The sequence below is a fragment of the Salminus brasiliensis genome, chromosome 1 (genome assembly GCF_030463535.1).
Source record: "Salminus brasiliensis chromosome 1, fSalBra1.hap2, whole genome shotgun sequence".
Lineage (NCBI taxonomy): Eukaryota > Metazoa > Chordata > Actinopteri > Characiformes > Bryconidae > Salminus > Salminus brasiliensis.
Window position 1 is genome coordinate 10555821 of NC_132878.1, and position 26931 is coordinate 10582751.

The 26931-nt window shown below is 42.4% G+C and overlaps 1 protein-coding gene across 3 annotated transcripts in view; it reads left to right on the forward strand.

Moving 5' to 3' along the window:
• Window positions 1-15504: 15504 nt before the first annotated feature.
• The window catches only part of mtmr4 (myotubularin related protein 4), a 97237-nt gene continuing 85810 nt past the window's right edge, over window positions 15505-26931 (forward strand). Inside the window, exon 1 of one of the 3 annotated variants that reach the window (XM_072664736.1) lies at window positions 15505-15570. The gene's annotated coding sequence lies outside the window, so the exon portion shown is untranslated. Of the gene's footprint in view, window positions 15571-16968; window positions 17107-26931 lie in introns of those variants that run through there. The other 2 variants (XM_072664880.1, XM_072664954.1) reach the window with 2 other exon arrangements.

The following is a 26931-nucleotide window of genomic DNA, read 5'->3' on the forward strand; positions in this document are numbered from 1 at the left end:
TGTGTCCAAATGTTTGTGGACACCCCTTCTAATGAATGCACTCAGCTACTTTAAGTGTACCCATTGCTCACACAGATGTGCAAATGCACACACCCACAGCTTGTCTAGCTCCAGTAGAGAAATACTGCCAATAGAAAAAGAGACTTTGTGGAGCAGATAAACATTAACCTATATGCCTAATGCTAGGTGTGGGCTAGAAGGGTATAAAGCCCTCTTAGCTTTGTTCTATGGAGCAGTGTCACTGTGTTCTCTGGAATGATGGATGGTGCTCCATCCAATACTTTTGGGATGAGTTGGGGAGTTGAAACCTTCCTGACATCACTAATGCTCTTGTCACGGAATGCGATCAAATCCTCACAGCAATGCTGTGTCCAGAATCTAGTAGAAAGCCTACTCTGTACAGTAGAGACAGTTACTCCAAACAAAGCAGCAGAAACTACTTTTAATACCCTTGATTTTAAAAGAAACAATGAATGAGCAGGTGTCCCAATACTTTTGTCCATATAGTGGATGGTTACAAGGTTTAGTGACTTTAGCACTGCACAAACCCTGTGCAGGTTTGAACTAGTAGGCCTATTACCAGTGAGCTACAATGAGCTTCATTCTGTGCCAAGAACTTTCCAGTTTCCAATCAACCACCTTTCATCCGAGCTGTGTTAAAGCGCTGTCATGTTCAGCGAAGGAATGAACGCATGGATGAAGCAGGGCAAGAAAGAACGAACAAAGAAATTAATGACTTGGTGTGATTGTTTGCCGGAGAAATCCAGCTCTGATGAGCAAACCTGTCTTTTCCACTCCAGTGGTCAGTGCATGCACGCCTTGATTACTGTGTAAATACACATGAAAGCTACTTATCATAGCGGCAATCAGTCTTGCATCACTATTACATCTGAACTGAACTGTGCCCCAATTACTGTGAAGTCATGTTTACAAAGTGCATTAGTGAGTATTTGCACGCCATTGACTATATATATATATATATATATATATATATATATATATATATATATATATATAGGTCTGCTGTTTTTTACTTTTTTGAACCTGCCAGTTGTTTTTTTATATTGTGTCAGAATTTAAATAATATAAATAAAATAAAATGCTAAACCAATAAAAATGCTCCCAAATGACTTCCATTGACTTCCACTTCCACATGATATAATATAGTATAATATTAGAGCTGTGTATTGGCAAGAACCTGGTGATCCAACAGGTTTCACGATACACAGGTTACAATCCATTATATTGGATTAATTGTGACACTGTAAGCAGGACAATATTTTGCTATTTTCTTTTATCGAATTTTTGTTAAAAAAAATAGTCATAGTATAAAAACACATATACACATACAATCTGAGTAAAAGGAAAGTTGAGAACAGTGGGATCTGTAGACACAGAGTACAACACTGCAATCTAGTGGTCGGGGTTTAAACACACCACTGTCTGACACAAATCTTTACATGTAAACTATTATTAAAAATCAATTATGATGAAGTTTTGGAGAATCACTACAGTATTGCAGAACATAATAGAATGATATTTTGATATATACTGATCATTTCTCTAAATATATATACATATATATAAATATTCCACCCTGGGCATGGAGGACACATTTGAGTATTTACACTGTTTCGAATACACCTAATTAACAACTCGGAAAGGGCTTGAAAATATGCCAGTGTGCAGGGCAGGTGGTCCTCCAGGACCAGGGTTGAGAACCACTTCTGCCGTATACTTATCTTCTGTTGTCCTTATACTTAGGTCAAAGTTGATTGGTCACCTGTCTCATATATAAAAGCTGAATGACCCGGTTTACTCAGTTACTGTTTACTACAATAATTGAACTGTAGGCTTATTATACTGTAACTATTATAAAGCATTTTGAGCAATAAACTATTTCATCCTATGACTTTTTTACAGAACATCTTGAAGTGGTTTAAAACAGGATAAGAGCAAAACATTGGAAAAATAAAATACCATGGTCTAAATACTGTAAAATTCCACAGAACAGTTACACATAGTGTCACTGATGTGAAGCACTACCTACTACTTGTGTGCTAACAGCACTCCTTTGTGAAGAAAGACCGGCCTGCTAAATGTGCATGAGGCGCATGATGGCCTAGACTAATATGTTTTTACTGTGGTTTAATACAAATCTAACATTCTCATTTTCTCTGGAATGGGGAGTGAAGCTGAACCAAAGTGAGCTATACACAATAGTGGACAAAAGACAATACTGTAATTCTGTACTTGAGTGAAACACTCCTTGAGTGAAAGTTACAAAAGTATTCAGCATCTGCTTGTGAATGTACTTAAGTTCTATCACATGTAGTAAAATAAATATAAGTAAAATAAGTAAATACTGAGTACACAAGTGCATCTACTTCTACTTAAAGGACCTGTCTACGTTTTTCTTGTGTGTAATAGAACTTTCCTCCAGTTCCACTTACAAATTATACCCAGCTTTACATTCCAAAAATGCTAGAATTATTTTTTACATGACCATTTTAACTTATTATCCCTTACGATTAGATTATAATGAAACTGTTTCTTCTACTGCACTTCTTCTAATAGTGAGCCCCATCTTTTGTATGAACATTCAAATTACATAGCAAACCAAGACTAGACCCCATCTAACCCCAGCTATGTCCATATGGGGCCTGTATGGGTTGCCCAACTGGGAACCAGAAAGTTTTGTCCTGGGGTTGTATCCATGTATGGATGCCCACCAGGGTCAGAGGTGGGACCAGGAGGGGTTAAGCATGGGCTCCATGTGGGTTGTACACTGCACATAAGGCTTAGATGGGACCCATGTAAGATTAAGGTGGGCTGTAACAATGGGACCCATTGTACATTACAAAGTATGTCCAAACCCATTCAGAGCCCATGACCATCTGGAACCCACCTAGCCCACATTACACCCAAGTGAGCCCCACATGAGCATGTTGGCTGGGGACAGTTCTGCTTGCTTCAGGTTCTGTCCACTGGCTCCAATTTAACCAACCTTACACTACACATGGAGCAGATAGAGACTGGGTTAGGTTAGAGAAGATTCTTCAGACTTTAGGTGATGACTTTATGGACTTACCTGCTTAGCATTGCCCACCCAGAACTTCACATGGTGGAACCTCAAGAATTTGCCTCTCTCTGGCTGAAACATGGAACAACAAATGCCACACGAGACATTCATATATTACGTAATATAATTTTTAAATCTGAATAAATGATCCAAGTGCAATGAAACTGAAATGACTGGGGTACTGCAGATGTAGATGTACCTCACCTTTTCCCCTTTGTCAGTGTAGCTTGTCTGCAGACAGAACCAGCATAATGTTAATAGTAATATTAATAGTGTATTGTATGACTGAATGTAGCAAAAATACATCAAAATGACCCTTCTGTCAAATGGTTCAGAATATGCTGTCTGAACATGAGATGATGTTTTCACAATAGTTTTGATGAGATTTAGGCATCAGGAATTTCATGACAGAGACATACACTATATGGACAAAAGTATTGGGACATCTACACTTTATACCTTCAGGAGCTTTTATGACAGCTCATTCAAAATCCATAGACATTGATATGGAGTTAGTCCCCCTTTTTCACTATGCTCCTTAGCTCTCTGCAACCCTTTGCTTGGTCTGAGTTGCTGTGGTTCCTAAACACTTCGTTGTTGCAAAATTGGCTCTTCAGAACAACCCATTCTTTCACTACTGTGTGTAATGGCACACTGCATGGCTAGGCGCTTGATTTTATACACCCGTGGCAATGGAAATAAATGAAACACCTGAATTCAATGATTAAAAGGTGTGTCCCAATACCTTTGTGCATATAGTGTATGTCATAGGGCGTTTTAAAGTCAAATAGTCCCCAAAGTTCATTTGGTTTTTCAGGTTTAACACTATTTTACTTTGTAAACATTACATATAACACATAGAAGACACGTGTAGGTTCACTGGATATTTTGGACAGTAAGTCCAAATGACTAAAATGACTAAATTTGCATTGTAGCTATGGCAACAACAGTTTCCCATCACAACCACTGTAAAGAAATCTAAGTTACTAAGTTTCTCTAAAATGCAAAGTTCAATTAATCACTCAAACCACTCTGAATGACTGTTTACATCTTACCATTCTGCTGTTTCAGATGGGCGCTGCTCACCAGGACGGATGGTCAAAGGCGGTTGCCACACGCACTCATCTACGTATAAGTACTGGCTTTGAATCCCGTGGTGATTGGTCTTCAGGTCAACACCCCTTCACCCTCCTCCCTCTACACATACATGTTTTTGTGCTGACTTGGGACAGGCGACTGGAACCCAAGTTGCAACACTGTCCATTTTAAACCTGCTCTCAGATCAGTGTAAATGGAGAGTTGAGAAACACTGCTGCTGTCAACTGTCCAATTCTGTATTGATCCATTGTCTTTCCTCGGCTGTTTAACTATTGAGTGATAGACTGCTGTATCCGTCCAAGGCCAAAGCGAAAGATGTATGACCAAACAAGGAGAAACGGGGAGCATTACCTGGTACCACACTATAGAAACTGCACCTGAAAGGCATGGTCTGATGCATAGCCAATCACATGCAAAGCATTTCCCCCTCACCACAAACAAAGGCACTGGAAAAAGAAATGAATGATCTGGATTTTGTAAAATACACAAAGATATCTCTCTCTCTCTCTCTCTCTCTCTCTATCTATCTATATATCTATCTATCTATCTCTCCCTCTCTCTCTCTCTCTCTCACTATCTATCTATCTATCTATCTATCTATCTATCTATCTATCTCTCTATCTATCTCTCTCACTATCTATCTATCTCTCTCTCTCACTATCTATCTATCTATCTATCTATCTATCTATCTCTCTCTCTCACTATCTCTCTATCTATCTCTCTCTATCTATCTATCTATATATCTATCTATCTATCTATCTCTATCTATCTATCTATCTATCTATCTATCTATCTCTCTATCTATCTCTCTCTCACTATCTCTCTATCTATCTCTCTCTATCTATCTATCTATCTATCTATCTATCTATCTATCTATCTCTATCTATCTATCTATCTATCTATCTCTCTCTCTCTCACTATCTCTCTCTATCTATCTCTCTCTATCTATCTATCTATCTATCTCTCTCTCACTATCTCTCTATCTATCTCTCTCTATCTATCTATCTATCTATCTATCTATCTCTATCTATCTATCTATCTATCTCTCTCTCTCTCACTATCTCTCTCTATCTATCTATCTATCTATCTATCTCTCTCACTCTCTCTATCTATCTATTTATCTATCTCTCTCTCACTATCTATCTCTCTCTCTCTCTATCTATCTATCTATCTCACTATCTCTCTCTCTATCTATCTATCTATCTATCTATCTCACTATCTCTCTCTCTCTCTATCTATCTATCTATCTATCTATCTATCTATCTCACTATCTCTCTCTTTCTCTATCTATCTATCTCTATCTCTCTCTATCTATCTATCTCTCTCTCTCTATCTCTCTCTCTCTCTCTCTCTCTCTCTCTATCTATCTATTTATCTATCTCATACACTACATACACTATATGTACAAAGGTATTGGGACACACCTTTTAATTGAATATAGGTGTTTTATTCATTTCCATTGCCACAGGTGTACAAAATCAAGCACCTAGCTATGCAGTCTGCCATTACACACATTAGTGAAAGAATGGGTCGTTCTAACTTTATTATTGGGATCAACTTTATTATTGAAAAATTAGGAATTTAGGAACCACAGAGAGATATATATCTATGAAGAAGACACTTACAAGAGAATTATGCAAAATTGTACATTACTCTCCAAAATTCAAAAGGAGACAGTACCCTGAACATTACCCTGCTTCGGTTTTTCTGTGCTTTAGCTCAAAAGCTTTATTACTCTGTTTAGGCTGACTGCACTGTTAAAAGTATAAGATCCTTGCGGAGCTGTTGGAGGTTCTTAAAACTTAAAACTGTGGAGGAACCTACAAGAAAAGGTTTTTAAACGAAAAAGGTTCCTTAAAGCTTCATTAAAGCACCTTAAGAGGCTCCTCCAACGTTTCAAACTGAGGTTCCTGAAGGATCCTCTACTTTTAACAGAGTGCTGGAGGGCTTCTGAGGAAGCTGTGGCAAATCAGCTCCACGTTGTCTGGATTTGTGCTTTGTGGATCCACTCTGGAGAGAAATTCACAGCATCCTAGATGCAGCTTTTAGAATGAACAATAATTTTGAGTTTAAAATGATGAACCTTTGTGATCTGGAAGAACCTTATTGTACAAAGAGCAATAAATACTAGTTAAGAGTGTTACTTGCTGCAACCAGAAAATGGCTTAAGAAGGATTCCCCAACAGTAAAGGATTGATCTAGTTCATGATCAGTTTTTTTCCGTTACCATGGAGAGAGTTACATTTACAGGGTCAGGGTCGACTTATGTATAATCCTGGGCTACAACCACTCCAACAACTGTGCAAAACGTATGTGTAAACGTATACATGTACATGCAGCTTCAATTTGATTCTGGTTCTCTGGTCCCACCCCTTTCCCCCTTTCTTCTGAGGGCTTAAATCATTAATTTTTATATGTACGTTTGTGTTTTACTTATATGTCAAAAACCTAATAAAGGGTACAGTACAGATACACACACATACATATAGTGTTGCTGTCCGATAAAAAAACATCTGCAGAATGGTGACTTTATAGTAGAAGGCAATATGTTCTCTATGTAAAATATGAGTTTATTCCAAGAAATTTAGAGCATCATCCGGAATTATTCACACAGTGTACAGGGCAGATACAGGGTTTAAACCATGGAGAAAATTCAAACCGGACAAAAATGCATGGTTTTCATTGGACAGCAGCAATATATATATATATATATATATATATATACACAATTGTTGTTTTAAACACCATTATACTGGTTTAACTGGTTTTGCCAGGTGGGTGCTGTGGTATCCCAGGTGGTTGCTAGTGTATTACCAAGTGGTTGTTGTGGTTCTCCAGGTGCTTGGTTGGGTGTTACTGGTGTATTTGTACTAATGTGACATAAGGAGGATGTACAAAGGCTTGTACCCCATTCAGTCCAATAGGGAAAATGGAAATGGACAGAATCTGGAAATCAAAGGCCCAATCAAAAAGCTGTATATAAGCCCAACAATCAAGCGTTCTGCATGTACACGCTGAACCTCCCTTGTGAAGATTAGAACATAGATTTTATGTTAAATACAGAGATTTACTCCCTATGGTCCAGAAGATGGGAACCAACAAGCCTGGGTGAAGAACCACTGGGTGTTAACAGTGCTACATTTCATCTGCGCACAATATAGTTATTATCAGCATGGGGAGTAGCTGTGGCATAAAGGTTAGAGAACTGGCCTAGAGGTCACTGGTTTGGTCTCTTGGACTGGGGTCTGGGGTCGAGTGAAGGAACAGCAGCTTCTCCTCCCTCAACATTCACTGCTGAAGTGCCCATTGTAAGGCATGCCACCCCCTCAACCACTGGGTGCTGAGGCGGCTACCCTCTGCTCTCAGTGTGTGAGTGTTCACTACCATGGATGGATTAAATGCGGGGGTTGAAATCCGCTGTACTACTGACTGTATAGTGTGGTTCTAATGGTAATTACTAGCTTATAAGAAGACAGTGGTATTAGAAGACAGTCCAGATGGTAATTAGTATAGTAATTATAATTACCATCAGGACAAATGTGAGCTATTGTATAAGACTACCAGCCTTTTTAAAAAAGGCACCAAGAGCATGGCCTTCACATGCCTGACATCCATCCAACCATCCAGTGCCATATTTAAACAACAGAGGGCGCTCCATTATCAGTGCTCGTATAGTTGCTCTGAGTTGCTAGGAGAGCAGGACAGAGTTTCTGGAAGCTGCTTATGGTGGACAAAGCTATAAGAAGAAAAAGCATATACAAGCTTGTCTGCAGCCACATGTCTGAACGCACATTAGCTTACAACATTGACTATGTCTGAATGTAGTGCTAAATGTAGCTAATCATGATGCGAGCTGGAGATTCAGTCCTACAACCTAAAACCTAGGGAGTAACCAGATTCCAGAAGTATGTGAGCAAGGTTTAGCCGCCCTCTCCCACCCTGTTTGCTTTTAAAGCATAGCTGCCTTCAGTTGTGCACCTAATCCAGGTTCGGCTAAGCACATTAAGCTTGGTGTGGTTGCAGTCCGGGAGAGGGAAACAGGTTCAGCAGGAGGATTAGCTCAGCTCAGAGCACCACTGACAAAACACACACAAAAAAAAATCCACAAATTCAACAAGAGATTCAGTCAGATACACTTGTTGTGGACAAATATTTGTGGACACCCCTTCCAAGGAATGCATTTAGCTATGTTAAGCTGTATCCACTGCTGACACAGATGTGCAAATGTACACAGACACACACACACACAGCTTGTCTAGTCCCTGTAGAGAAGAACTGCCAATAGAATAGGACTCTCTGGAGCAGATAGACATGACCCTTTTGACATCATGTCTAATGCCAGGTGTGGGCTAGAAGGGTATAAAGCCCCCCAGCATTGAGCTCCATCCCATACTTTTGGAGTTTGAGATGAACTCCCCCAACTCAGATGATCACCTGACGTCCTGACGTCCTGACCTCACTGACGCGTTTTGTCGCCGAATGCAATCAAATCCTCACAGCAATGCTCCAAAATAGAACCTTCTAGAGCAGTGGCCACCATACCTGCTCCTGAACATATGCCTTTCTGCAGACCTCAGCTTCAGTTGATTCCACCTGATTCAATCAATGCTTTCAGAAGTGCTTGGTTAGCTGAATAAGGTGGATAAGACTGGGGTTCGAGGTACAACCTGCAGGATGGTCAATCTCCAGGACCTTAAAGTTCCCCCTGTCCTACATATTCCACAGCATTCTGCAGCTCAGACACACCCACCTCCACCTGAGAAGGGCTTGTTAAGTAGTCATAGCCGATTACACCCCACCCCCTCCAACATCATCTGAGACCAGTAGGGGAACAGTGTCCATATGATGTAAAGCTAAACTACACTATTTGAACAAAAGTATTGGGACATCCGCTCATTATTGGTATTACAAATAGTTTATCCTGCTGTTGTTGGAGTAACTGTCTCTACTGTCTAGGAAATAAGGCTTTCTACTGGATTACTGTTGCATTGCTGTGAAGATTTGTTTGCATTCAGCAACAAGAGCTGAACTCATCAACTCATCACAAACGTATTGGCTGTGGCACCACCATCATTCTAGAGGACACAGTTCCACTGCTCCACAGCTCAATGTGGAGGGACTTTATACCCCTCTAGCCCATGCCTGCTATCAGGCATGGTGCCAATAGGTTCGTGTGTATCTGCTCCAGAGAGTCCTATTGGCACCAATTGGTGGAGAGTAAAGAACCTGAATGCACTCATTAGAAGGGGTGTCCTCAAACATTTGGACATGCAGTGTATTTCACAGCTCTGGAGAAATAGTAGGGAAACATTGTCCATATGGCATAAAGCTAAATTATATAATGCAAGACTTAGAAGGGAAAGAAGATCCCTGGGGTAGGGGCGATCAATATGACGGTGATTTATCGCATAGTGAAAAATGTAGTTATCGTGATACACACTATATACTTAACGGATTGCATTAAAATGCAGCATTAAAAAAAACAAAAAAAAACTGAACAGCAGTTTTTAAAAATCTGCCCCACTAATGCATTTCATCTATGTGTCAAAATCTTGTGATAAATATAATATATCATGGAAATGTCCGTGAATATTTGGCCATTATTTGTCTGTAAACATGTTGCCTGGTTATAGGTTTCCTCTCCATGATGGAAACCTCAAATATATGACTCATAAAGAACCTTTAAATAAAGGCTTCCACTACTGTCTACAGTACAGAGAAGAAGCTTGTTTTTCTACGATTTCAACAGTTAGTAAATGTTTGTCAAATTGACGTCAGTGTAAATGTTAAATCCTGCCCAATGACTGTAAAAACTGTTTTACAGTCATTGAGTCTGCCATATATGTGTCCTCTAATGACAAACAAACCCAGACATGACCCTAAAGGTTCTTTCAGAAAGAGCTGATGAACTTGCTTTGCCCTCTCCTGAACTCTTTGCTCTGGCTTCTTGTGTCTTTTTACTTAACTAGACTTAAATCTACTTACAGAGGACAGGCATGCTTTGGGCTTTCTGTCTGCAGAACTGAGGTCAGAAGTCTAAGTTCATGCTGTATCCTTAGAAGAAGAGGTGTAAAGTTATATGAGTGCATGCACACTGCCAAATGTTCATGACATTAGCCAGGGCTCCTCGAGCTCTGGCCCTGTGGGCAAAACTGGGCCCAAAACACTTTGTTTTGCAGGCCAAAAGACATCTACTTGGACAGGGGTAGGATGTTTACACAGCTGGTACCATCAGTGAAGAATGAGTCAAGGAATTTTCTTGTTTTCATTGGGTCCCTTGGCTAGCAGCTCGGATCGCATGGCGGCCAACCAGCTCAAAATGTTTGAGCACCTGTGAAGTTGGGAATGCGAGCAGGAACAGGTTGTTGGAAACTAAGCTTCACAGTTAATGGATTTATATATATACAGTGGGACCAAAAATTATTTAGTCAGCCACTGATTGTGCAGGTTCTCCTACATAGAAAGATGAGAGAGGTCTATCATTTTTATCATAGGTACACTTCAACTATGAGAGACAAAATGAGAAAAAAATCTAGGAAATCACATTGTAAGAGTTTTAAAGAATTTATTTGTAAATTATGGAGGAAAATAAGTATTTGGTCAATAACAAAAGTTCAACTTAATACTTTGTAACATAACCTTTGTTGGTAACTTTTGTTTGTTTGGGATCATTGTCATGCTGGAAGACCCAGCCACATTCCATCTTCAATGCTCTCACTGATGGAAGGAGGTTTTGGCTTAAAATCTCATGATACATGGCCCCGTTCATTCTTCCCTGAACACGGATCAGTAGTCCTGTCCCCTTTGCAGAAAAACAGCCTCAAAGCATGATGTTTCACTTGTGCCCCCAAACCGGCTATATACCATCAAATCCCAGCCTCCACAAGACCTGTAAAGGTGTCCGGTGGTATCTGTCACCAAGACATAAACAGCAGATCCTTGAAGTCCTGTAAGTTGCGAGGTGGGACCTCCAGGGATCACATCAATGAGCCATAAGCACCCATGCCCCTTTCACTGCTTCACAGTTGTCCTTCCTTTGCTAGGTACTGACCACTGCATATGAGGAAAACTCCACAGGACCTGCCTGATGTATTAGAGACGCTCTGATCATTCTGATCATATTTCTGAATGTGTGTACAGCACTGTGCACGTCAAAGACCACTCTCATTTTTTAGATCTCCAATCAAAACAGACATTAGGTGCATTAGCTTAATCTTCATCCCCCCACTGAGAGAAGACGACTCTGGATTGCTGTGGATCTGAAAGCATATGTAGCTTACCAGAAGCTTATGTGTGCTATAAAGAACATCTGAGGTACTTAACAGCTAGAAACTGAGTCAATGATCGGTGGCCTCTGATCTGACCTTTACACAGTGCTCTATTTTTTGAGTTGACCCACTGGTCACAATAACAAATCATGAAGTCCTTGCAGGCCAAACAGAGTTTGCAGGCAAGTACCTGTGTGTGAATGAATGTGTGCGGTAGTCCACAGTAATCCCCTACGTGGAGCTCACGCCCAGTTAGAACACACACTCCCCACATAATGACCTCTCCTCCTGAAAGCATTTCTGTTTGTCTATGGTTAATGATTGTCTTGACTGGAGCCGTGCATCTGGAGAGCTGCAATATATATTTAATAAATTAGGGCTTAATTAAAAGGTGTATCAATACAGCTATTATAAACCGAGGACTGGATATGGTCTGGAGAGATTGGATATTGTTCAGATGCCCATTTGCCCTAATGAAGAACGACACTATGCATGCTATCAGCTCACGCTTAATTGCTTTGGGTTCAAGTGCTATTGAAGTGTCCATTAGAGACTCAGAGGCGCTGGCAGGACGTAGACAGGCCGCCGTCCCTTAACCGCCTTCCCACTAGAGGTTTTAAATGAATAACCTCCATGCCTGATCGCTGTAACTCACCAGAATTGGATAAGCCGATTAAATAAGTATTAATGACCCCGCAGTTCTACTGGCTCACAACGGACTCTCAGCTGTAAAGCGGATCTTTCTCCATCCTAGACATTAAAGAGAATAGGAAGAGGGAATCTGCACCTTCCTGTTACAAACATCACCCTCTTTATACCTGATTCATTAAAGACAGAGCGAGGATTAAAGGAGTGCATTACTCAGAACAGCATGATCAGAACACAAATGATTTAATGATTTTCCCTTCTTCCCCTCCCACCCAGTATTTTAAGGTGCATGCTGACCCGCCTATTTTGAAGTATTTTGGGGAGTATACTGACCTGACTATTTTGAAGTATTTTGGGGTGCATGCTGACCTGCCTATTCTGAATATTTTGGGGTGTATGCTGACCCAACTATTTTGAAGTATTTTGGGGTGTATGCTGACTCACCTATTCTGAAGTATTTGGGGTGTATGCTGACCTGCCTATTTTGAAGTATTCTGGGATGTATGCTGACCCGCCTATTCTGAAGTATTTGGGGTGCATGCTGACCCGCCTATTTTGAAGTATTTTGGGGTTTATGCTGACCCGCCTATTTTGAAGTATTTTGGGGTGTATGCTGACCCGCCTATTTTGAAGTATTCTGGGGTGTATGCTGACCCAACTATTCTGAAGTATTTTGGGGTGCATGCTGACCTGACTATTCTGAATATTTTGGGGTGTATGCTGACCTGCCTATTTTGAAGTATTCTGGGGTGTATGCTGACACAACTATTCTGAAGTATTTGGGGTGCATGCTGACCCGCCTATTTTGAAGTATTTTGGGGTGTATGCTGACCCGCCTATTTTGAAGTATTCTGGGGTGTATGCTGACCCAACTATTCTGAAGTATTTTGGGGTGCATGCTGACCTGACTATTCTGAATATTTTGGGGTGTATGCTGACCTGCCTATTCTGAAGTATTTTGGGGTGCATGCTGACCTGTGTACAGTGTGTGCAGAATTATTAGGCAAATGAGTATTTTGATCATATCATCCTTTTTATACATGTTGTCCTACTCCAAGCTCTATAGGCTTGAAAGCCAACTACCAATCAGGTGAATCAGATGATGTGCATCTCTGTAATGAGAAGGGGTGTGGTCTAATGACATCAACACTCTATATAAGGTGTGCTTAAATATTAACTTCCTTTCTTTTGGCAAAATGGGTCAGAAGAGAGATTTGACGGACTCTGAAAAGTCATAAATTGTGAGATGTCTTGCAGAGGGATGCAGCAGTCTTGAAATTGCCAAACTTTTGAAGCGTGATCACCGAACAATCAAGCGTTTCATGGCAAATAGCCAACAGGGTCGCAAGAAACGTGTTGAAAAAAAAAGGCGCAAAATAACTGCCCATGAATTGAGGAAAATCAAGCGTGAAGCTGCAAAGATGCCATTTGCCACCAGTTTTGCCATATTTCAGAGCTGCAACGTTACTGGAGTATCAAAAAGCACAAGGTGTGCAAAACTCAGGGACATGGCCAAGGTAAGGAAGGCTGAAAAACGACCACCTTTGAACAAGAAACAAAAGATAAAACGTCAAGACTGGGCCAAGAAATATCTTAAGACTGATTTTTCTAAGGTTTTATGGACTGATGAAATGCGAGTGACTCCCCATAGAGAACCTGTGGTCCCTCATTAAATGTGAGATCTACCTCCCTGAACAGTGTCTGGGAGGCTGTGGTGTCTGCTGCACGCAATGCTGATCATAAACAGATCAAGCAACTGACAGAATCTATGGATGGAAGGCTTTTGAGTGTCATTGTAAAGAAAGGTGGCTATATTGGTCACTGATTTGTTTGTGGTTTTGTTTTTGAATGTCAGAAATGTTTATTTCTAAATTGTGTGTTATATTGGTTTACCTGGTGAAAATAAACAAGTGAGATGGGTATATATTTGTTTTTTTATTAAGTTGCCTAATAATTCTGCATAGTAATGGTTACCTGCACAAACAGATATCCTCCTAAAATAGCCAAATCTAAAAAAAACCCACTCCAACTTCCAAAAATATTAAGCTTTGATATTTATGAGTCTTTTGGGTTGATTAAGAACATAGTTGTTGTTCAATAATAAAAAGAATCCTCTCAAATACAACTTGCCTAATAATTCTGCACACACTGTATATTGAAGTATGCTGACCCAACTATTTTGAAATATTTTGGGGAGTATGCTGATTCACCTATTTTGAAGTATTTGGGGTGTATACTAACCTGTGTATATTGAAGTATTTGAGGTGCATACTGACCCGCTTATTTTGAAGTATTTGGGTGTATACTGACCCGCCTATTCTGAAGTATTTGGGTGTATACTGACCCGCCTATTCTGAAGTATTTGGGGTGTATACTGACCCGCCTATTCTGAAGTATTTGGGTGTATACTGACCCGCCTATTCTGAAGTATTTGGGGTGTATAGTGACCCGCCTATTCTGAAGTATTTGGGGTGTATGCTGACCCGCCTATTTTGAAGTATTCTGGGGTGTATGCTGACCCAACTATTCTGAAGTATTTTGGGGTGTATGCTGACCCGCCTATTCTGAAGTATTTGGGGTGTATGCTGACCTGCCTATTCTGAAGTATTTGGGGTGTATGCTGACCCACTTATTTAGAAGTATTTTGACTATAAACTTCAAAATAAGTATGTTGGCCCTGTGCTGACTCCAGATAGCAAACCTACATGAATCCACTGGCTTAATATGATGCGCACCCTGCAGACTTTATGCCAGTGCAGGTGCACAGGTTTATGATTTGAACTAATAACAAGAATAATTAAATAATTAAGAGAATCAGTTCAACATGTCTTGTTTACGCTGTACTAGATTGGGTATATCTATATGTCTTTCTTGCAGAGTGAAGCGCTGCATCACCGTGCTGTTCTTCTGAAGCTGAAGAAGCCGCGCGCTTCCCTCTTGCTATCTGGGTCTGAACTCGGATTAAGTTTCTCCACTCCCTAACAAAACCGAATTCAAATCCGAATCCACGGTCACTGTTAATCTCACACCGGAGAAACGGGCTCGCTGGTTTCATTTCTTTAACTTTACTTTACTCGCAAATCTTCCTTGGCTGCGTGATTCTCCGTCTCGCGCCTTTAAAACCCTATAGTCCCCACGCAGCGGACCACGTGACCCTCTAGTGCCGCGCTGTGATTTTCTATTGGGCCGCTTCGTGCCAATAATCTAGAATCCCCGCCCACTCGCTGCTCGTCCCTGGCTGTGATTGGTTGGTGCGTGGGCGTGTTCGCGGCTCTCCGGCACTCTGCCCATCTCCGGCGCGAAAGCTCGAGCGGATGACGTTATGGGAGCAAACGCCTCGGCTGGCTATTGGTCGAGCGGGCGGGTGAAGGTGGCTCCGGATTGGTCGTCGCTCGGGGGCCGTCGGCGAGCGGACGCGGAAGTCGTGGCGTCTCCTGAGTCACGGTTGCTATCAGCTGATTTCTGTCTTTCTGAGTGAGTAACGCCATTAAACCTCTCTTTTCGGCTCCGGTCAGCTGCGGGGGTCGCTCGGGGGCTTCGCGGCGGGCTGTCCGCAGCCTCGGGGCGCGCGGTTGAAACTTGAGGGTTCGGTTTTGTCGGTTTCCAACATTGTGCATGTGTGCGCGCGCGCGTGCGTGTGTGCATGTGTGTGTGTGTGTGTGTGTGTGTGTGTGTGTGTGTGTGTGTGTGTGTGCGTGCGTGCATGCATGTGTGTGTGTGTTAGCAAACGCAGCTGCAGCAGAGCGGTTAGTTAGGGAGTTTCACGTGAACCATTAACGCAGTCGGGCTCGTCATCACTGTTTCCCAAACAGCTGTTGCCCATGACTACATTACGTAACGTTACATGTCCAGAGGTAGGTGATGGTAGGTGGTGTTGCACACTGCCTATGGGGTGCTTCACAAAGCATAGGGGGGTTAAGTCAGATAACTTAAGCCAAAAGTGTGTGCAGTGTGAGAACAGGCAGCTCAGAGGTAGAGATCCAGCCAGCTAGCTTGCTACCTCCTTAGAGATCCATCCCCACCCGATCCATCTCATGGTTCCATCTCATCAGATGTCCTGCACTGAATAGCATGCCCACGACTAGATTACATAACATTACAGGTCCAGAGGGGCATTACAGAAAGGTAGGGGGTGTTTCACAAAGCAGGATGTCCTCCTGATAAGCCAGAAGCCTGTCCAGGATGGGAATAGTGAAGATGCAGAGATCTACCGCACCTGATCCATCTCCTGGTTGCCCCTCGGATGTCCTTTACTAAATAGTGTCACCACCATTAGCAGTGTATTTATTATTATGCTATATGCTATGGTACTATGTGGTTTGGGGTGGAGGTCTAAGCATATTGGCTCCGCCATTGAGAGATCACTACTTGGGTTCCTGGTGATGCCACAGCCATCCGTGGCTGAGAGTCCCAGAAGCTTTCTCTCTTGGGTGGTTGGGATGGCCCACCTTCTCATCTCCTTACTCGGCGCAGAGCTAGCCAGTGCGGGAGTCTTGTTAACTGATGTCAACAGAATTGGCTGTTCTCCTTCAAGCGCCTTCAGCGGTTGGGTAGGCCGTTATCACCGACGACTCTGCGTCGTCATCACTGTTTCCCATGACTTTATTATACAACATTATGTGTCCAGAGGGGCTTTTCAGAATGGTGAGGGGGTGTTTCACAAAGCTTAGGAGGTGTTAAGGCCGGATTAAAGCCAGATATCCTAAGCCAAGTGCCTGTCCATTACAGAACAGGTGAGAGAGAGAGATATGGAGCTGTACCTTCCTGTAGACTCCATCCGCACCTGGGCCGTGTCATTGATTCCTTCAGATGTCCTAAACTAAAAGCGCATCGCCATTAGTAGTGCATTCATTACTCCAAGGAATAGTACTATGTTGTTTGAGACTTGAGATGTATATACATAATTTGGGTTGGTGGTCTAAGCATTGGTCCTATCACCGGGAGCTCGCTGGTTAAATCCCTAGTGATGCCACAGCCATCTGTCTCTGGATATCCCATAGAAGTAGGATGGTGAGTAGAATGGCCTAGGCTCTTCCTTTCCTCTCACTCAGCTCACTGCAAGCCAGTGTGGTCGTCTGTTAGCAGATGTAACAGAACTGACAGTTCATTTTCTCCAAGCGTCTTCAGCTGTCCAGTGATGTTGCATTAGCGGCAGTTTGAAAAGAAGTGGTGGAGCTGCTTCATGTGGCTCAGAGGAAGCACATGCTAGCATGATATATAAAAAATTTAGGGTGGAAAGAAAACCTGCAGGAAGGTAAATCCCGAGCAGGGCTGGTGAACCCTGGGTTAGTGTTTGTGTTCTTCTGCCACTGCCAACTTGAGACACTTTGGCACAGCGATTAGTTTTAATGGTCACACTAAACACACTCTCTCTACCTGTCAAGTTGACCGTGATCTTCAGATGCTTATGGGAAGCTGAGCCGTGACGTGCTGGATCAAGTGTGTTAGGAGCCCAAAATCTGCAGAGCAAGGGGCCCTCCACAACCAGCGTCAAGCCAAAAGTAAAGGTGGGCCTGCAGCAATGTCCCCTACTACTTAATATACTCCAAATGAAGTCATCCAGACTTAACATAGCTCAGATGTAATGGAAGCCTACGTCATCCCAAGTCGCTTCAGACCCTTCATCAGTCGAGTGTTTGGGTTAAGAGCAAAACCAGTGGACCATTCCTTTTAAGCGAGTGTTTTTAAGCTGGTAAACTGGTTGTTGGAGACCCCCACACAGTCCAGAGTCTTGCTCAGACCTGACCTGCAATGCATAGGGATGGAGCAATGTCTCAGGGTCCTGCAGAATTACTGAGAACCTCTGCTTTAAGTTGTCTGGCTCCCATCCCAGCGCAGCCCATGAACAAATACAGGGCCATACAGAGGAGCATACAGAGGATCCTGCTCGTTTTGGGTGTAGTTACTGCTTAAGGAGCTTAACAGTTGTGTTTTTGTTCTACTGCTTATGATCTCAGACACATTAGGGTCGCTTGTTGTGCTGTGCCAGTCAGAAATTAGCCAACAGTCCAATCCCCTTGTGTTATGTAAGGCGTCTGGATTTGCTACTGTGCAATCTGATTGGTGCTGACCACCAAATACACAAGCTCAACCGCACTTAAATCCTGTCTCTTGTTTACCATCGTTAGGTCTTATTGGGTCCTCCAAGATTCCCTACTAGTAAAAAAAGGTGTTCACAAAGCTGGAGAGCCATGGTTGAGTGTTCTTACTGAACGTAATTGAGGTTATATTCTCAATCTCAGCCTGTGTACGAAATGTGCTAGAAAAAAACAACAAAAAGAAAAACCCTCAGTTTTGATGGGGGTTTTTTTTGACTCAGGTGATTGCAGCTGTTGCCAGGAAGTTAAGATGGTTCGAGGGCTGTTTTGGAAAGTGTTGATCATAAGACAGCATGGGGAAATCCACTTGCTAGTTGTGTTTTCCAGATTTGATAACCACTAACCACAGAGTCACTGAGCATAAATGTGCATTGTTTATCCTGCTTTTGTTGGAGTGTTTGTCTCTACTAGATTTTGGAGCACCGCTATGAGGATTTGATTGCATTCAGCCACAAGAGCATTAGTGAGTTCAGGATATTGAATGATCACCACTCCACCCCACCCTACCTCCACAACTCCTCCCCAACTCCACAACTCCTCCCCAAAAAATTGGATGGAGCACCATCCATCATTCCAGAGAACACAGTTCCACAGCTCAGTGCTGGGGGGGGGGTTTATACCCCTCTAGCCCACACCTGGCATTAGGCATGGGGTTAATAGGCTCATGTTTATCTGCTCCATAGAGTCCTATTCTATTGGCAATACTTCTCTACAAGGACTAGACATCTGTGGGTGTGTATTTGCACATCTATGTCAGCAATGGGTGCCACTTAAAGAAGCTGAATGCATTCGTTAGAAGAGGTGTCCACAAACATTTGGACATATAGTAAATTGGATAGTAGATTAAGGATGCACTGATATGGAAATTGTAGGCTGGTGCTGATATGTATTGTACATATAGCCATGTATTAAAAGAGCAAATTGGAACTACATCCACATGGATAGACATGGATAGATGTAGCCCAGCTCACACAGGAGGTTCCACCATAGCTTTTCACACAGCTGCTAACGCAATGTCATGGAGCCTCAACAAGCTTGGAGGAGAACACCAACTGTCAAGTTATTATTTTTTTTATCTTTAGCTAATAGGCACCAGTGTTGGCCAGCATTATGCAGAGTGGGCCATCCTACCAACTTAGAGAGAGAACTTCCAGCTATGGGTGCCTGAAAATGCCTGAGGAATCAAACCCATGATCTCCTGATGCTGGTGCCAATGCTTAGACGGATGCACCGCTCTGGTGTCCTTCAGTGAATTATATGGCCAGGCTGATATGGTTCTGATGTTGTCCCTAGTTTAGACTGTTTTGTAGTTGTTGAAACTGCCACAGACATGGAACTGGTGCAGAGCAAAATGCATCCCATGTTATTAATGTGGCCTATTTAACACATTTATAAGCCCCTTTTGGACATGTACTCTAACACCAGAACTTTTTCAGAGGTTTTACCTGGAGGATCTGTTTGTGTGAACGCAAATATCCGAATTAGTTGTACTGGACATTACCAGGACTTTATCCTGCCAGCCCCCCTAGTGCAAAGTCCGGGTAATGTCAGAGTGAGCCCATGTGTGAATAGAGCAGGCACTTTTCCTGAGAATTACAGTGGAAAGTGTTGATGACCTCATTATGGATGAATCCGGAGTCTCGTTTGCCATATTTGATATGCTGTAAACAAAACGCTCCACATGTGAGAAGGGGAACCTGATTCTCCAGACGTTTTTCAGAATTCATATGTGACAAAAAATGTGTGTTTAGTGAGTCTGATTAAAAAGCCTAGAGCTACCAGCATCCACCCATTCTGTTCTACCATTTACTCTGGCAGGGCAGTGGAACCTGCCAAGCACCACTGCCTGGGTTGAAATGCCTAATTGATGGGCCATGATCATGTTACAGGTCAGGCTACACTTTAAATAGCCTCATGACTTGCTTTTGAACCGGACGGAATCTAGGCCTCCACAGTCCGTAGGCATATGTTTGGGTGTCTCCATAGTAATAACACACCAACCCTGTGTTATCTTTCACTAGCGTGTATGAAGGTTTTGGCGTGAACCTTCCTTTAGAAGGCCCCGAAACATGTATATGAATTGTATGCAGTGTCGCATACACACAGTGCTATTCTGGAGCACAATAAACACCTCATCAGATATCATGTCTGAAAATATCAGTCAAATGTAAAAAATCTTTAAATGCCAAAGTTCAGCCATGTAACTCCTCTGCTTTGCTCTCTTCACCGGCTTCCTGTAGCTGCCCGATTCAAAACCCTGACTCTGGCCTACAAAGCCAAGAACGGACCAGCCCCTCCGCACTTCATGGCAATGGTTAAAAGCTCCAAGAGCCTTTCGAGCTTCAAATATGGCTCAGCTTGACCCGCCATCCCTTAAGATCTACGGAAGACAAGCGTCCAGGCTTTTTTCTGTCCTGGTGGAATGGTGGTGGAACGAACTTGCCCTGGGTGTCCGAACGGCAGAGTTGCTTGCAGTCTACACACGCAGAGTGAAGACCCACCTTTTCCAGTACTTCTGCAAGGTGTAGTGTAATGCTTAGTATTGTGGTCCCATATGGACTTTTATGTTGAGTAGTATCTAAGCTTGGACGTATCTTTTGGATCCTAGTGGATACAAACTAGCTATGGATATTTTGTGTGATTTTGATGTGATTGTGCATCCCTAATTTAAATGCACATGGCAACCCTGTTGGAAGGAACCAGGGAAGTATGTACCTATTGGACAGTCTTCACTTTTCTGTAAGATATCCAGCTAACTGAGAAATTGCTTTATGAAAAATCCCTCTGGATTGGAAAGCTCTGGCTCAGCCAAACGAGCAAATTCCTTAAGAAAAGTTTGCTTTCTTCATCTAATCTGATTTGTGGGTTTAGTTATGGGCCGGATAAAATCGCAGTTCAAATTTAATGAATGTACCTTGTGGCAGGTCCCTCAGGGAAGGTAGCTAAGTTCAGAGACAACACAGACACAGACGTAAGGTTCAAGTGACCCACAAACCACCTCTATTAAACCAAAACCCTCCCCCAGCACCCAAAGAATCCGAAGGAACATAACTACAGGCTAAAGTGGGGCTCTACCACTCTCTCTCTACCCTCATGCCCACCATCGTGCTTGCTCTTCTTCTGGGTGAGGGCTGAACTGGCCCTTAAATGTGCCATCTGGGGCTTGTTTCCCTGATCGCCCCCAGGTGAGTGGCATCAGTGCAGTGGGTGTGGTCCCATGGGGGCTGACGCACAGCTCTCCTGCCTCCTCACCGCCACAACCATATATATATATATTTATTTTGGCCATCAAGACAGAGCTGAGAAATGCAGTGTCTGATCGCTAATGTAAAAACGAATGCACTGGTGTTCTCCTCCTAGCATGTTCACAATGTTGGGGGACAAACTGACATTTTTTCTGTGATCATGCACCGCAACATTTAAAAATACAGTTAGTTTCACCAGATGTAAATGACCCAACATGTTATGATATGAATAATATACTCCATGTTTCCATATGGAGCCAAATAAACAATATTGGGTAAAAATAATCACAAAACTGATGTTCAGAACTTCTAATTAATGGAATTGGTGTCAGTTATTTCATTTTATTAATATTTTTCCCACTGTGTGTTCATGTGTGTACTGCGAGTGTAGTCACGTGACTCCGCCCCATCTAATCTGTTACATGGAAGCATCTTGGAGGAGGGCTCAAAAACACAGCCAACTGAGCAGCTTGTTAATCAAATGTTCAATTAATCATGATATTTATTGGTGAAGGTTTGATGGTCATATTACCCAGTGCTGTTCTGGTAGATTTATCATGGAAAATGAGAAGAATGTCAATTTTCCTTTTGTATCAAGCAGCAAAAAAGTTGGAGCATGACATGTCAGAGAGATTTTCACATTGCACGTCCTGTGACGTGACCATTGCACATCTGCACATTGCGATGGCGATGCTGAAACGCTAGATCACACAGCTCTTGAATTTATTTAATTTTTAAAAGCTGCGGTGGTTTAACATGGTGACCTTAGCATGCAGCGTCAGCAGAGGTGTCAGAAACTTGCCAGAATGTCCCCAAAAAACGTCAGGGTAGGCATTGGGTTGTTTGAAAGTTAGAGAACCAGTTCTGTTATTTTGCAGATTAGGTTGCATTGAAGGTCCTTCTAACAGTGAAACCCTAGTTTGGCTCTTTCTTTTTTGGTGCCATTTGACACCAAAAAAAAAAAAAAAAAGAAAAGCAAAAGAAGAAAGAAATCACACCTCCCTATCATTTCTGCTTCCTCACACATCCCATAGTGCTGCCATGATGGAGCCTTCTAGGTAAAAGCAGATTCCCTAAGCATGAAGCGATCTGAAACACTGATGTCTGTAGTTAGCAGTGCCGGAGGAAACAAGGACTCTACTGACACATTAATGGGAATGATGCTTGGGTTGTGCAAGATTGCTGTGCACCCATTGCTTAGATTTCGGTGTGAGATTGTCCTATGAGTAATGAATGACATGTTGGTGCAAGAAAGCTATGTCTAAGGAAATCCTTGGCAGTTTTCCTTGGAAGTATAGGGACGTAACATACAGTTGCATGGGAAGGTTTGGTCAATCTTGGCCTAATGACATATTTTGTTTATTTATTTATTTATTTATTAAAAAGAAAATAAACACATTCGCGACAGAAAACTATTTAAAGATATTGCGTGTTTAAAGTGGCAGTAACATCAAGCTCCTGCAGATGGTGTTGCATGAGGATGATTGGGCTATAAATACCTGCAGGGTGTGTGACTGGATTCATAGATTGAGGAGAATAAGTACTGTGCAGTGAATGCCTCGTTCAGTGTGTGGAAAATGGGTCAGAAAGAAGAGGTTAAGGATTGGCCAAAAAGGCCATAGTGTGAAGGAAGTAGCTGAATTTGCAGGTGTATCAGAGCATATGGTCATATGGGTCTACCAGCAGTGGCAGAAATCCCAGTCTACTGGACGTTCTCGTTAGATTTGTGGCCGAAAGAGGAAACTGACGGACAAGGACTACCGTGCTTCACAGTTTATGGATGAAAATTGCTTCTAGAAGTCAACGCAGGTCCTTCACCACCAATTTCAATCAGCTTGCTGTATATGCTGCCAGCTGAGGAGGGTTGACGTACTAGTGGGGAACATTTACATCTATGTTGCATGCCCACAAATCAGATATGCATCCAATCTAGGGCCACATATGAAAGGTCACAATATCTGATTTGTACAAAGGTTGGATTTGACGCATCCACACGGTCCTGAAAAGTCAGATCTGTTACATTAAGGCAAAAGAATCCACAGGCCACAGCACTTGTAACTTGTTTAGATGTTTCTTGAATACTTGGATGTTGGCTAGAGGTTGGATATGAGGTTGCAAGTAAGGTTTCTTTCTGATAATGCTTCCATGCAGATCATGTTTGAGCAAGCAATGCTGCACAGTAGAACAGTGCACCACCATTCATGTGTGTGCTACATCTTCCTGCAGTCTTTCTGCTGTACCTTTTGTCAACCTTTTTACCTTTATGGTTCCATCCGAGAGTTTTTTTTTTTTTTTTTTTTCTTTTTAGATCTTGCCTTGACTCACCGTGACTGTGGCAGTTTCCGAGCCTTTCCCTGCTTTGTGGGCGTTAATTTCGCTTTACGATCCTCAGCACCCTGCAGAGAATGTATTCTGCACTGGAAGTCTAGCCTAACGAGTCCTTATGAGTCAGTTAAGAGCTGACGAGTTAATTAGGTTCAGTGATGTCCAAACTAAGTGTCCAAATGTTGGCATGTGCTAGAATTACTATTTAATAGTTTAATCCAGTATAAAGTACAGAATATGGACAAAAGTATTGGGACACCTGCTAATTTATTGTTTCTTTTAAAATCAAGGGTATTAAAAGAGGTGATCCTGCTTTTGTTGGAGTAACTGTCTCTACTGTCCAAAGAAGAATTCTTTCGACTAGAGTTTGGAACACTGCTGTGAGGATTTGATTGCATTCAGCAACAAGAGTGTTTAACTCTGAATAACTCATACTCCCCAACTCCCCAACCCATCCTAAAGGTACTGGATGGAGCACCATCCATCATTCCAGAGAACACAGTTCCACTGCTCCACAGCTCAATGCTGGGGTGCTTTCTATCCCTCTAGCCCACACCTGGTGTTAGGCATGGTGCTAATAAATTCATGTTCATCTGCTTCAGAGAGTAGAGTGGGACTAGACAAGCTGTGTGAATGTGTGCATTTGCACATTAAACTTAGTAGCTTAGTAGCTAAAGTAGCTGAATGCATTGAATAGATTGGGGTGTCCACAAAGTTTTTCTTACAACTATATATCTAAATGTACTCCTTCAGCATGCATGCAGAGAGAGAGCATGCACAGACCAGTCAAATGCACGTGAACATCCTCTTGGTGGAGCTGAATTGCAGATGCACTTATAATGAACGCTCGACTGTAATTATTTAATCAGTAACTGTTTTCTAACAACACAGAAAAATAAAAGGCTGCAGCTACCATCCCCTGCATTCCACAGCATCTGTTTAGACTGCTAAAGGTCTTTTCCTGCATATCTCGTGCATGATAAGGGGAAGCAACGTTAGCCTTAAATGGCTGCAAAGCGCTCGTGAGTGGTTTTATCAAGCATTTTTATGGTGCCTTGAACTTTGAGACCTGACCTGTGCCATTCACAAGAGCTGGTAAACAACTGCAGGGGGGCGGCTTTAGCCTGTCAACTGTGAACATCATCTCGGCCCCTGCATAAGCACACCTTCAAAAGAAACCAGAAGTGAAACTCTTAATTTTTTTAATATAGGGAAGTTGAAAGTGACCCACTCGCCACGTTTGATGTTATTTTGTCCGTCTCTGCAACGCTGCAGTTTCTGAAGAACGCCTACGCACGATGAACTGCAGCTTTCTGATCAGTCCGGCGTGTGGAAAGGGTTGCTATTTCAGTGTTTGCTACTGAAAATCATTCTGCATTAACAACAGATGTTCTCCATTTGTCCATGAACTAGTGGCCCTTTAAAAGACTGCCATGCGGCACCGTTGAACCTTGCATTTGGCACATGGCTGGATTGGTTGATAAGTTGTATCACTTGAATTCTCTGCAAGCTGAACTGTTTAATGTGTAATCGTCTGTGCCTCATATCATAACCATGTAAAGTGACTTAATATCAAACCAATGGTTAATCAGTGACAGAACTACAAAAGCATGTGGGCTATTAAATTCCTGACTCCTGCTTTCCAGCGTTTTGAAGGCACCAATGCTACCAGCAGCAGTGAAACTAGAAAGGGTATTTTTTATTTGAAAACACCAGCTGGTTTTTTTTATGGGCCTACAGACATGGTCAAGAGTGATGTGCAGTAACATCTGCCTACATTATAGTACCTTAAACTTAACGCGGCATTAGGCGGGGTCTCTGAGTGGCTCAGCGGTCTAATGTGCTTCCATTATGGGCCGGGGGTCGAAAGCTCCAATACTGAGCCACGCTGCCCCTCTCCTCATCACTCTTAAATCTTAAGGCGATGTTGTCGGCACAGGCATCTGTTAGCTAGCATGGCTAAGCTGGCGCTTTCCTCGAAGCATGTCGGCTGCTTGGCAGTTTGAAAAGTTTCAAATTGGGAGAAAAAGGGGAAATATTTGACCAAACAAATTACAGACAGAAAATAAGTGTTCCTGGACTTCCCCTGCAGTCAGGAAGTGGTATTCACATTTTGAGCCACCCCTAAAAGACTCCTTTCACTGATGCATTCCTGGACAAGTGGAAAGTGAAGTAAGATGTGGACTGGTAGAGTAATATAGATTAGTATAGGATTTTACACTAATATGCCGATGCAGTTAGCAGCGCGCTGAGCCAGGAGTAGCAACGATAGGGATGCTATTCTCCTTATTACAGGTCAATGGAGCATCAGCATTATTCTGAAGCTGTTTATTTTAAGGTAAAATGCTGTTTTCTTTTCTTTTCCTTCAGTTTTGGAGAAACAACATTGAGAAAACAAGCTCACCCCGATTCTGACAGTAATTTAGAGACACAGGTTTATTGAATTTGCTTGCCAGTGAAGACTTTGTTTGCTCTGGCCAGCTGCTCTGCAGCTTTTAAATGAAGGCTAATCTGACCTGCCTTTGAAACCACACTTCTCCATATTTGCTCCAATGAGTAACGTGTGAGTGGTAGTTGAGGCTTAAACTTCAGCAGGAACGTACACTTCAGCAGAGGGGGGCGTGGCCGCCTGCGGTCAGTCTACTGTCAGTATAATTCAGGGCACAGTCAGCTGAGGATATGCGTGCATCAACCTGCTTCCCACTGTAGAGGGTGTGACTGGGGGAATGTAAACCATGCCCTGCAGAGAGACGGCGCATGTACTGCCAGAGGAATCTAAAGCAAGCTAGAAAAGCCCAATGCGTGTCCTAATGTTAGGTGTGTATGTGCAGTGGAGGGGGTCGAAGTCACCTTTGGCGTAGATATTGTCGTTATCGTAACTTGCAGAACATCTGTTTGATTAATGGTCGTGCTTGCTTGGTGTAGTTTAGCTGTAGTATTGGTCAATTTTGCCTTCGGGTGAATGGTTGCAGTGGTTGCGTTCACACATACCTTGTTTGGCCTGGACCTTCAGACTTTTCAGTTTGGCCCAAACTAAATTAGCAGATGTGTGTGAAGTGCCTCGGATCAAGGTCTGGACCAAAGGAGCATAATTTGGTCTGACCATGAGAGATGTAAACTGTTTTTTTGGCTGTTTCAGACTTTCGAACCAATTACAGGATGTTGAG